This window comes from Choristoneura fumiferana, chromosome 9, assembly GCF_025370935.1.
Source record: "Choristoneura fumiferana chromosome 9, NRCan_CFum_1, whole genome shotgun sequence".
Lineage (NCBI taxonomy): Eukaryota > Metazoa > Arthropoda > Insecta > Lepidoptera > Tortricidae > Choristoneura > Choristoneura fumiferana.
In genome coordinates, this window is record NC_133480.1 from 12,548,854 (window position 1) to 12,561,011 (window position 12,158).

Genomic DNA, 12,158 nt, shown 5'->3' on the forward strand with positions numbered 1-12,158 from the left:
TGGAGCTATGGTGGAGCTAAGGACACAGTTGCATCATGCTCTAGATAGATGGTTACCAAGCAACATCCTAGGCGCAGAGCGCGTACCACTGCATAATAACTAGGGCTGTGTTTGGATCCTAATACCATTATTATGCTATCACTCAACTTTCATCCATCCGTCTGTATATCACATAGATCTAACAGCCTAATGGTAGGAGCTAACTATCTTCAAAAATTCATAAATAAGCATAAGTTGACCCAAAACCATAATAAATTTTTAAAAAATATGTTTTGATGTTTTTAAGAGGGGATTCCATATAAGCTAAAGGGGGGAGCGAAATAAAATATCTTATTTAGATAAAAAAACTGTTTTTCTTTTACAATCCATGAATTTGCAATACTTAAAAAAAAATGTATATTTCTGTAAATAGTTGGATTTTATAGAAAATTTTGTACTGAAGCGCTTGATAAATATTCATCATCATCAGCCCGAAGACGTCCACTGCTGGACAAAGGCCTCCCCCTTAGAACGCCACAATGAACGACAACTTGCCACTTGCATCCACCGGTTTCCCGCTACTCTCACGATGTCGTCAGTCCACCTGGTGGGACGCCTGCCAACGCTTCGTCTTCTGGTTCGTGGTCGCCACTCGAGGACTTTTCTCCCCCAACGGTTATCTGTTCTTCGAGCGATGTGGCCTGCCCATTGCCACTTCAATTTGCATTTTGCATTTTGATAAATATTATAAACAGGGAGCGTAACTTGGGTGCGGGTGACGTCATTATGACGTGAAGTCACATATAGGATGTTTTTAAAACAAAATTACAACACCCTTATGTAATTTATGCTAACGATTCTTTAATTTAGTAGTGATGTAAATTTAAAATACCATGTGAATAAAATATTTTACTGGGTAGTCTAATTGTAACAATAAATATTCGTTTTTATATAATAATAACAATAATAATAATAATAATATTTTTATTTCAGATTAAAAATCCATAGCTTTGTTAGTAGATACAGTCACTCTTATAGACTAAGGGTTAGTAGTACAGTACAAGTCCTATATAAACGATGTAAGTCTGTCAACGACCGGTGCATGTTGGCTCAGCCAATGTTTTGTTATTGGGCTGTCCCAACGGTGATATACATAAATAATTTTCACGGGTATACACTCAATCCAATATAACTCGAATCTCCCACCAGCTATAAATTGGCGTTGTACTGGTCATAATCCTCATAACCCCACATGGAGCAAAATATTGTTGAAGGTCAAAACGTTTCTTCATGTAAATCAATTTATTTGATGGCAATGATTTTAAAAATAGTTCTTTACCTAAAACTTCTGTATTTAGCTTGACGTCATAATATGACAGCCGCCGTCGCCGCCGATGGCAGCATCGGCACCAAAGTTACACTCCCTGATTATAAACATCCGTAGCAAAGCAACTATGTGGATCTCTACTGGACAAACAGCCGAAGGGCAAGGAGCATTGGGCATCAAACGCTATCAGATCGTCAACGTAGATTGCGGAAATTGAAAAGTTGGGAGCCCGGGACCAACAGCGGCCAGTCACGACACTATTCTTCTTTTATTGGTTTTGTAAGCTCCGAAACTTTTGTACTGGGAAGCTATTTACGAGTTGAGTTTCGTCTGGGTTCAGGTAAACAATGGGTACATGAACTGTGCTGTGACGTAGGTCGTGCGACGAGTTTTATATGACCTAGCATTCTCAGAGCAATGTTTTAGGTAGTGAAAAAGAATCGTCGACTGAAGTTTTTTAAACACCGAATACTCTGATTTAGTTTACTTTGTCTTCATCATCCCATATACGTCCCACTGGTGGGCACAGGCCTCCTCTCAGAACAAAAGGGCTTGGGCCGTAGTTCCCACGCGGGCCCGTTGCGGATTGGGAACTTCACACGCACCATTGAATTGCTTCGCAGGTTTGTGCAGGTTTCCTCACGATGTTTTTCCTTAACTTTGTCTTAGAATACAACAAATTAAATCAATAAATAAAATATCATGGGACAGTTGACACCAATTGAAATCCAGTCTTATACTTAAGCAAAGCGTATGTTACGTGTACTGGACAACAAATAAACATACTTATGTGATAGATACAAATGTCAAATTAATAATTTAAACACAAGACTCAAGAACTCTTTTTTTTCATACTTACACCATAAAATGTTTTAGACTATGGTGGTCATTATAAATTTTAAGATTTAAATTCGGGTTTCGTTCCGAGTACTTTGATTTTAGAGAAGCTTGATATTTCGGCACAGTTGCATAAAAAACCGAATTTAAATCATAAAATAACAATAAAATTATGTAATTTCGATCGTTCATTAGTACCCGAGTAGTATACATTTAAGACCAAAGCTGAAACGTTTGGCACAAAAGCAATATTACGATTAAAAACAAGATTTTGTTTAACACTTCATCTTTAACACATCTTTTTTTCTGGTGGCACTTGCTTTACTATCCCAACAACATATTACTAAATTAAAAAATCAATTCAATCACTAGAATTAGGTGATATTCAACTACCAAAATTTACATCTTTTACAGACGAACGTTGCAAGTAAAAACTTGAGAAAACGGTAAAGTAAACAGGCTTTCATTCAACTCATGAAACCAAACTCTCTTGTCAACAATCTTAAGCCATAAAACACTTCCAATACACAACACAACACAACTCCATTATCAATCACAAAACCACCAAAAACATCGAGTAATTAAAACTGAGAACTGCGTCATCTATCAGCGCCGAAGTTAATTGAAGTAATTAATGATCAGAGACTTGAGCCATCTATTATAGCTAAAACTTCAACGAGTTGTAATTGGCATTTGGGATACAGGTAATTCTTTTTTTTTTTTTTTTTATTCGACTGGATGGCTAACGAGCAAGTGGGTCTCCTGATGGTAAGAGATCACCACCGCCCATAAACATCTGCAACACCAGGGGTATTGCAGATGCGTTGCCAACCTAGAGGCCTAAGATGGGATACCTCAAGTGCCAGTAATTTCACCGGCTGTCTTACTCTCCCCGCCGAAACACAACAGTGCAAGCACTGCTGCTTCACGGCAGGATTAGCGAGCAAGATGGTGGTAGCTATCCGGGCGGACCTTGCACAAGGTCCTACCACCTGCAAAAATTCTCTTTTCTAACCATAACTTACTAGCCTAATTAAGAAGAAGACTGTTTTAGCCACAACATAACTATACTTGGTTTGGATAGGTATTCAATAAAATGTAAACAAACTTCAGCTGCCATATTTGGTATATTCAAGCTTTTTATACATTTTACTAATCTATCATTATAATAAAAACTAGACTAGTGTATTTCAATACAGATATGTAAATGTTTAGATAGTTTAATGGGGGAATTTCAATATTTAAGACACCAATTGACGTTGTTTTGTTTACATTTAGTTAAATCCTATCCAAACCAAGTATAAACAGTTCTCTATCGTTTTCCCGAATTTCATATTCCCGAATGTATCATTTTCTAGAATTTTCATTTGCCATAAAGAAATTTATTTCTGAAATAGTCATTTCTTCAGAGTTGCTATTAAACTAACCTAACCTAACCTACTGCATTCTATATGTTGCCATTTAAAAAAATGCTGAAAACAGCACGGTTCTATATGTTTTATGGCAAAAGTTGGTATGGCAAGTGAAATTCGGGCAAGTAAAGGTAAACGAGTATAAACACGAGGTTGTGAAAGTAAACATTGTTTTGGCTTGAGAAGTGTATTGGATCTTCATTTCATTAGTGCCTATTTTGCAGTTGAAAAGAGTGAAAAAGTTACATAGACGGTCCGTCTCATTGTAATACATATCTAGTCTGGGTAGAGATCTATGTTTCTATTGTCTAACTGTCGCTGATGACATCGTTAGAGTTGCAGATAGATTTTATAAGCACTTAAAAGTAGACATTATAATTTAAAGAGCAACTATTAAACTCATTTTTGTTCTCATCACGTTAAAAGACCACTTATTGAGTAAACCTTAAGTTCCAATTTAAACTTTGCTGCTGCGGTATAAAGTCTATTTCACACGAAACTAATTACCGAATAGTTGGTAAAGTTTCCGTCACACGTTGCAATTAATCACTCTTTGTGCCCGCGTGTTTACATTAACTTAGTGGTTTGAATGTGTAATGAATTATTACTTGATGAATAGCACAAACTTGTAAGTACTCCGTGTGGGTCGAGAAATTCCTTCACCACTTTTAAGGTTCAGTGTCAGTTGTAAGAGCCCGTTCACACGGAGACATCCGATTCTTTGCGGGAACTGTTTTTTGTAGGATCCGATTTAGTGGAAACAATATTTCAATGCACGCGTTCACACAATATGGTTGCAGGATCCGGCAATAAAATTAATCCTGCAAAATGTGTCGACTTAAATGCTGAATCCGATTTAGTGGTAAGAGTAAGTATTTCAATACATGCGTTCACACAATACGGTTGCAGGATCAGGCAAAAAAACGGCCAAGAGCGTGTCGGACACGCCCAAGATAGGGTTCCGTAGCCATTATGAAAAAAAATCAAGTAATATTATGTGCGTTATAACACAATTAAAACACTTACTACAGTCTTAAAACCTATTACCAGAAAAAGAGCGTATCTTCACGGCACTTTTGTTGAGGAGCGCAGTTTTTCGGCAATAACTCAAAAACAGTATATATCCGATCATGTTGAAACCTATTTTCGTCGAAAGTATTTATTAAACGTTACCTTTCCATATTTTTTGGACAAACGGTTTACAAGATAGAGGGGGGGGGACACAATTTTTGTTACTTTGGGAGCGATTATTTCTGGAAATCTTCACTTAATCAAAAAAGTTTTTGAGAAACCTTACTACCTTTTCAAAAGAGCTGTCGAACTATGTGCCATACGTTGACGCGAGTTAAAAAAAAAAAACAATTTCTGTTACATGTATGGAGTGCCCCCCCTAGAAATATTTATTTTTGTAATTTAACTACAAAACTAAATAGCGGCTTTGACAAAACATCTGAACTCCAAATTTTATTGATATACATCTTGTAGTTTTTGAGTAAAATGCCTGTGACATACGGACGGACGGACGGACGGACAGACAGACAGACAGACGTACTTAACGAAACTATAAGGGTTTCGTTTTTGCCATTTTGGCTCCGGAACCCTAATAAAAAGGATCCTGCAATATGTGTAATCAAATTTCGTGACTTTAAATCAATCCGGTCGTTCCATAAAATGTCGAATCCGATTTAGTGGCATGGCCATTGTATTTCAATACTTGCATTTATACAAGTACAGAACAAGTATCCCTCAAAAAACTAAACCCGGACTGGAGGATCCTACAAACTCGGGCAGCTATATGTGAACGCACTCTCCGGTTTTGCAGGGTTTTTTCTGATGAGGAAACTGCTATAAATAAAGCACATGTTGTGTCGACAATACGAGGAAATGTTGTCCGTTTAGGTAAATCTTGAGCTTTATTTATGAGGCATTATTTTCAACTACATTGATAACTTTTAATTTAGCGAATTTGCAACTCAAAATCCAGTTAAAGGACCATAATAGGATACTAAGATCTCTGCAGCAGGATGTTTTCGCCAAACAGCCGATAGAAACCAATGGCAAACCCAAATGACTACGACTACTCCGTCAAGAGTATCCAACTTCTGGTCTGAAGAAGAAGCATTTGAAACGTGCTGTGTCTTGTACTGAGAAGTGATTTGTTTAAAACAACCAAAAGGTTTCGAATCTTATCCATTTATCGAATTACTTCACAGGAGAGCATAAATTGTTACTTGCAGAGATACAAACTGAAATATTCGGCCGTGTTCGGAGATAAAAGTTTTATTCGTAAATGCTATCTGGTATTGATCAGCGAAGTGAAATTGAGAAGGTTACCGGCGGCGTTATTTGAGTCACAAGCTTCGTTTGAGGCACGTTTATTTATTCGTCATCATCATCATCATCGGCCTGTCTTAGTCCACCGCTTGACGTTTGTTTATTGCTGAAAGTTAATTAAACGTTAATGAGTACTTAAGTCGAATAGGTATTTATTATTGTTTTCGGATATTGTTAGGAAAGTAAGTTTTTTTTTGTTTTATATATCGGCATATTCGATAACAATTTTTTTTACACCTTTAAAACTCTGTTGTATCTAAAGGTAGCTCACAATTTTTTTTCGTTCGTTAACGCATTCAAAGGCAGGCTTACTTCTTCACTTTGACTTCACTTCGACGACCGGATGGCCAAGTGGTTAGAGAATCTGACTACGAAGCTTGAGGTCCCGGGTTCGATTTCCGGCCGGGGCAGATATTTGTACGAATAATAAATAATATGTATTTAAGTATGTATTTATCTATATAAGTATGTTTATCCGTTGCCTAGTATCCATAGTACAGTCACCAGCACCAATATATGACACAACAAGCGTGCATAAATATCTGATACGACTCTATTTCTAAGGCCGGAAGGACGTGTCAGATATTTTTGCACGCTCCGCTGTGGCAGATATTAATGCTGGTGACTGTACAAGCTTTGCTCAGTTTGGGACTAGGTCAATCGGTGTCAAGTGTCCCATGATATTTATTTATTTATTTATCAAATAAATAGTCTGATACCGTATTACACATAAGAAATCCAGCCAGATGAGCACAATTATTTGAGTAGTGAGTCGCGTAATTTTGGTTTCATATGATGTACATACACAACTCATTTTAAGTCGCCGTGTGGCAGAAGCTATAATCTTGTGAAAAAGCGAATGCGGCAAAAAATACGCTCGTCTAGCTTCACCCATAGTTACGATCTTGGATTTCTCCCTTTATAGTTCACTAGGGTTTACCCGCGGCTTCGCACGCGTAAACTATTCGATGTGGCAGTTACAATTGAAATTCCGGGATTTTACAAAATTCCCCTGGGAAAATACAAAATTTATATCGTGGTCTTCATGTTAAGAACAACTGGACAAAATTTCATGACTCTAATCCCAGCGGTTTAAATTTTGAGATTTTATCCCTATCCCGTGGGAATATCGGAATAAAAAGTAGCCTATGTGTTATTCCAGACGTCCAGCTACCAACATACCAAATTTCATGACTGTAAAAGCCCAGCGGTTGCTATTTTGAGATTTTATCCCTATCCCGTGAGAATATCGGGATTAAAAGTAGCCTATGTGTTATTCCAGACGTCCCGCTATCTACATACCAAATTTCATCCAAATGCATAAAGCTATTTTAGCGTGAAGGAGTAGCAAACATACACACACCCTCACAAACACACACACACACACACGCATTTATAATATAAGTAGGAAGTAGGATAAGTAGGATTATAATTCCTTTTCCATTATTGGCACAGATTCAGAATACGCTAAAGCAGACCACAGGAGCTTATTTCCAGGCGAGTAACTAATTCGGCTCGGCTGGTCCATACGCGAATTCGATGGATTTCATTTCCTATCATGAACTGGAATGTTGCCATAATTATCCGTTTTCCCCGGTGGCTGACAGATAGGGAAAAACGAAAGGCATTAAATTCGGCATTTGAAAGTATTTTACACTGCTTCAGGATTCCTACAAAATATATTATACCTAAATGCGAAAGTGTGTAAAACGGCTGGACGGATTTGGATGAAATTTGATATATAGGTAGCTGGACATCTGGAATAACACATAGGCTGCTTTTTATCCAAATTTTCCCACGTGGTAGGTATAAAATCTCGAAATAACTACCGCTGGGCTTAGTCATGAAATTAGGCATGGTTGTTTTAATGCAACATTAATGAAAACCGTGCACGATGTAATTCCTACGGGAATTTTGTGTAATCCAAAAATTTCAATTCACTGCTGTATCTAATGATTTACGCGTGCAAAGTAGCGGGCGAACACTAGTATATTATACTTCTTAAAGTAGTAAGGCAGACCTGAGTATTTGATATTAATTTTAGCTTGATATCTAGCGTTCCTGAAAAAAGATCTTGACAGACGAACAACAGAGTGATCCTATTATAAGAGTTCCGTTTTTCTCTTTTGAAGCACGGAACCCTAAATCTAAACGAGGCTGCGGGCACACTGCAAAAATATATCACAATTTCCATATTTTTGATAGGTTAAGATATAACTAGATACAATGAAACAATTAGGACCAAAACTACATTGTTGCCAATAAATTTCCTAGCCAATTCAGCACCTAAATATTTTGTCCTTTTTTGCCAAATGAAAACGTGACAAAGAAAGATAAGGACCGGAGAACCATCCCAGCATATAAATGACAAAGTTGTCTCTCACCTCCCGTAGACTTGAATTTATCATCATAATAAACCTGGTGCCTTATTTTAACAATGCAAATTGGAGACGTCGAGGTTCTGTACGGTGGCATTAGACACCTGGATGTACAGTTTACTACGCTAGAACCTTTTCGCTATAAAAGTCATGGTGGCAGTCCAGGGTTACATATTTGAATATCGAAAATTAAAATACCTACAGTTAAAATTTCGATGTTCAAAATATTGAAAATTAAAATATCGATTGTATCACAATATCAAAAGTTGTTATATCTATGGTCAAAATGTCTAAGATTTAAATGTTTATTGATTAAAATATCGAATGAGTAAAAATATCGGTAGCCAATATAATCTAAGTTGTAAATGTCAACATATTTGAATGTCGAAAATTAAAATATCGCACATACAAATCTCCTTTATTTATTGCTCCTTTCTCTTAATAGCATTTATTTTACATAATCTAGCCATTTCTAGCACTCTCGCTTCGCTCACCCGGCTCGTGCGTTGTTGTGGTCACAGTTCTAACCTAACCGAAAAAAATATTTTTGGTAATTCATGTTCAATAGGTTTGGTTAGGTTATTATTGCGTCAAGGCCTCGCCTCAATTGAGCGAAATAGGAGCTCCGCGAAGCGGAGCTCCGTCAACCCAGTCACGTGATAGTTCATATTATAGGATATTCGAGACTATGTACTTCGAAATTTTGGATTTCGATATTTATAACTTTCGATGTCACTTTTGTACATAAATATATTTTCGATATATTAGACGTAGGTTATGTAACCATTCGACAATATAAACTTTCGTTATTTTGATACAGTCGATATTTAAATTTTTGATATTTTGGACATCGACATTTTAGGTACACGTAGGTACTTCAACTTTCGATATTCAAATATGCAACCCATTCCATACATCTGCCAAAGAAATCATACGGCTAAAGGTGTCTTGCAGGTTTTAATATTTTTTTTCAATTATTTGTAATTTAATTTTTTTTTCATTATTTTTCACTATTATATAATAATTAATTTTCAATTATCTATGACATCGTCAAAGTTGCTTCATGTATCATTTACAATGTCGCTCTTTTCAATAAAGAAATGCAAATTTATTTATAGAATTAAATTTTACAAAAGTAGTTAAGTATTTGAGAATTGATTTTATGAGAAAAACGCCGTAATAAAATATTCTCCGATCCCGTATAAACTCAGATTTCAATCAAACTATTAGAAAGTTAGAAAACAAAGCCTATTATAACTTTCACCGCCGCGGTTACACCTAGCGCCATCTATATTACGTGAACGGAACGAGCGTGAGTTGCGGTTGCTGGCCGGCTGCCAACAGATGGGGTTACGTTGTGTAGTTCGAAGTGAACAACGGAATACTTGGCTCATTTTATTCTCGTTTGATTCGTTGCATAAAATTGCAATTAAATAGATTGTCTAAAGTTGTTGAAGTCCATTTAAATTATGTTGAATTATCTCTTAATATAAATTACTCGTAGATAAAATAAGTTTCCAATGTTTAGCGACATGATTCTATGCATTGTAACTAAACAGTTGGTAATATTATTTATGCTTTTGTTAAATCGACGGCCTAAATGATCGAAACTTTTACAAAGCGTGTATTTAATGTATTAATAAAATAACCCAATAAATAAACCAAATACGCTAATAATAATAGAAACGTCAATTTTGACTTTCAATGATTTACGTAGGCGCCATCGAAATACCATTCACTATCATAAGTCTTGACTTTTTTTAAACATACATTGTTCTGCAGACCTTTGAAAATTATTTAAATAAAATCAATATCAAAGTACTCATTTTATTTAAAAAAATGTGCTTGATATACTTATAGTACATTCGGCAGTAATTCTTGCATATGATTTGAACTAAGTAACTAATGGCTGAAACTAATTGAACTGTTTCCAACTGATAATCGTGAGTTGAGCCTATCTTGGTGCCGGGTAGTGCCTTCGCCAATTCGAGCTTTGTTTTTCAGAAGTAAAAGTAAAAAATATTTTTTGCATACCTATTATATAACAGGCATGAACTATGTAGAACATAAATATACTAGGCATACCTACATGACTGTGGTGACCCACAAAAGCACGTCAATATTAGACGACTATTAAAAAAAAAACAGTTTTTATATTTGTTCTGACCCCGTTGTATTATTACGAGGATATAAAAGATAGAAAATATAATCAACTCTGTTACAAAGCTCGTAGCTAATCTTAGTACGGTGAGCGTTGCTGTTCCGAAGCGCGTAGCTTTTAGCACTGCTACGACGTATCGTGCTACGAAGCGTAGCCTCGTAGCACTGCTACGGCGTATCCTGATGTATTACAATGTTTTAGATTTTAGTTTTAGAAGCCATCTAATTTTAGATTAGATATGTTTTAATAATAAAAAAAGGAAAGTCCTTTATCGAAAACCGATGTCTTAAATATACTTAAAAAGTTTCATTCGAGTTGTAATCTGAAAAGAACGATCAGATTTAATGAATTCTAAATTACCTATAATTTTTTCAAAGGATCGGCAACACACCCGTAATTCTACTAATGTTATGCTACGGAAGTGATTGCTTTTCATCGGATGATCCACCTGCTTGTTTGCTTCTTTCATATTATACTTGGTGTTGTAAAATATTTTAGAATACCTGTTTCAGAGATATACTCAGAGGCACAAAATTACCTATTACTGCATACATTTGAGGGCCAGATTTTTGAGGTAGCTTAATTTGACTTAACGCCGAGATGTATGGAAACATTAGTTATTCACAATAACAGGGATATTCAGTAAAACTAACCCAACCATCTGCTGGAATGAAACCAATAATTAACCATAAATCATTCGAATCATTAATATTCTGGTTTATTTATTACAGAGTTCACAAAAAAAAAACAGTTAAAAACAATAAAAAATCAAGCAAATTCTTAACCTTCCTTTTTTTGGATTCCGTAGTCAACTAGGAACCCTTATAGTTTCGCCATGTCTGTCCGTCTGTCTTGTCGTCCGCGGCTAAACTCAGAGACCGTTAGTAGGTACTAGAAAGCTGTAATCTGGGTGTACTGCCTTTTCGGCGAAATATGTTTCGCCAAATTTCACTTAGCAACCAATCTTTCGCCAAAGTTTCATTTGGCAAACAATTCGTTGGCATAACTTTACTCCGCATTTTTCTTATTACGCAACATTTTATATTGCAAAATTTTACTTCATCACACTTTTATGTGGCAAATAATTATGTAGCAAATGATTGGCTTAGGCGAATAACAAATTGTCAAATAACATTTGGCCAATTTTTATATTGCAAAGTTTTACTTTAAAATTTGTGCGAGCGAGCGAAGCGAGCGAGCAAGACGGCTCGGAGCAGAAGCGACTTGGATAGTTTAGGTTCAGAAGGCTAAGGCGGGAGCGAAGCGGAGCGTAGCTCCCGCCTTAGCCTTCGATGTTAGGTTTTTTTTTATAGCAGCTAGGATAACTGCCACTAGGAAAGTAGGTTGTATGCCATTCAATATGTTGCTAAGTTAAGGTATGCCAATCAATACGTTTAAACAAAACATAAACGACATCTTAAAAAAATCCCAGGTAATAATTTGCATAATAATAATTTATCAAATGATTAGTTGGGAAATGATATCAGTGCGAAATGTTGAGTTGGGAAATAACATTTCGCCTAAATAAAAATATGGGATAAATAGTTTGGGAGCTAATAATTTGCTAAATAATTTTCGCCGAATCATTAGTAAACCTGTAATTTGGCATGAATATACATATCAGTCACGCCGACAAAGTGGTAAAATAAAAAAAAAATAAGAGTACCGTAAAAGGAGGCTACTTTGCCCCCCACTGGGTAACTATGCTCCAGTTCAGTATTTTGTTTCAA

At 36.0% G+C, this 12,158-nt stretch overlaps 1 protein-coding gene across 9 annotated transcripts in view; it reads right to left on the reverse strand.

Annotated features, from left to right (window-relative positions):
• The window catches only part of Cngl (Cyclic nucleotide-gated ion channel-like), a 489,773-nt gene that overhangs the window by 149,047 nt on the left and 328,568 nt on the right, over window positions 1-12,158 (reverse strand). The window lies entirely within an intron of this gene.